This window comes from Rutidosis leptorrhynchoides, chromosome 2, assembly GCF_046630445.1.
Source record: "Rutidosis leptorrhynchoides isolate AG116_Rl617_1_P2 chromosome 2, CSIRO_AGI_Rlap_v1, whole genome shotgun sequence".
NCBI lineage: Eukaryota > Viridiplantae > Streptophyta > Magnoliopsida > Asterales > Asteraceae > Rutidosis > Rutidosis leptorrhynchoides.
In genome coordinates this window covers 594,724,087-594,724,907 of record NC_092334.1, presented here as the reverse complement: position 1 = coordinate 594,724,907, position 821 = coordinate 594,724,087, and the positions used below count along the sequence as shown (strand labels likewise).

Sequence of the window (821 nt, the reverse complement as noted above, 5' to 3'; positions counted from 1 at the left end):
CAATTAACACAAACCTGAGCTTGGTTGACCTGCTGCGGCTGCGTCTTCAATTCTCTGAGTTGTTTAGCAAGAGATTCCATCTTATCTGTGAGAGATTTGATGGCCTCCGTTTGATTGTTAAGTGCAGAGAGTGGGGCAGATGATGAAGTTGTTTCACCACTGTTCCATTCATGATGATGCATTGTCATGTTCTCGAGCAATTCCCATGCTTCGTCTGCGGTTTGGTTCATCAGATTCCCTTGAGCTGCTGCATCAATCGCCGTCCTATGATTTACCGTAAGACCATTGTAGAAGGTACAGATTTGGGCTGACCGTTCTAGCTGGTGATTAGGGCATTTCTTCAGCAGGGTTTTGAATCGCTCCCATGCAGTGTAAAGAAATTCATCATTACTTTGTTTGAAGTTAATGATGTCATTCTTTAGTTTGTTTTGTTTAGAAGGAGGGAAATATTTGGTTAGGAATTTAGTAGCCATATTCGTCCATGACGTGATGGAATCTTTTTTCAGTCCATCGAACCAAGTTTGAGCATGATGAGTGAGAGAATAGGGAAACAAGTATAGCCAGACTATATCTTGTCCTATCCCTGGCTATTTGTAGGAGTTCGAAAGAGATATGAATTTATCAAGGTGAGAATTAGGATCGTCATTCGGTAATTCATGAAACTGACAGCTATTCTGGATGAGCTAGATGATGTGATGTTTTAACTCGAACGAGTGTCCTTGAATCTCTGGAAATCTGATCGGTCCTCCTCGACCTTCAATCGAGGGTTTGGTATTTTCTGCTAAAGTAACGCGTAACGCCATTCGATTTCTGATTCGTGC

The 821-nt window shown here is 41.9% G+C and overlaps 1 non-coding gene across 1 annotated transcript; it reads left to right on the top strand.

Annotated features, from left to right (window-relative positions):
* The first annotated feature begins 318 nt into the window (after positions 1–318).
* On the top strand, positions 319–425 carry LOC139894917 (small nucleolar RNA R71). Its single transcript, XR_011775393.1, has one exon. It is a non-coding gene; the product is annotated as a small nucleolar RNA R71 (small nucleolar RNA).
* Positions 426–821: the final 396 nt, after the last annotated feature.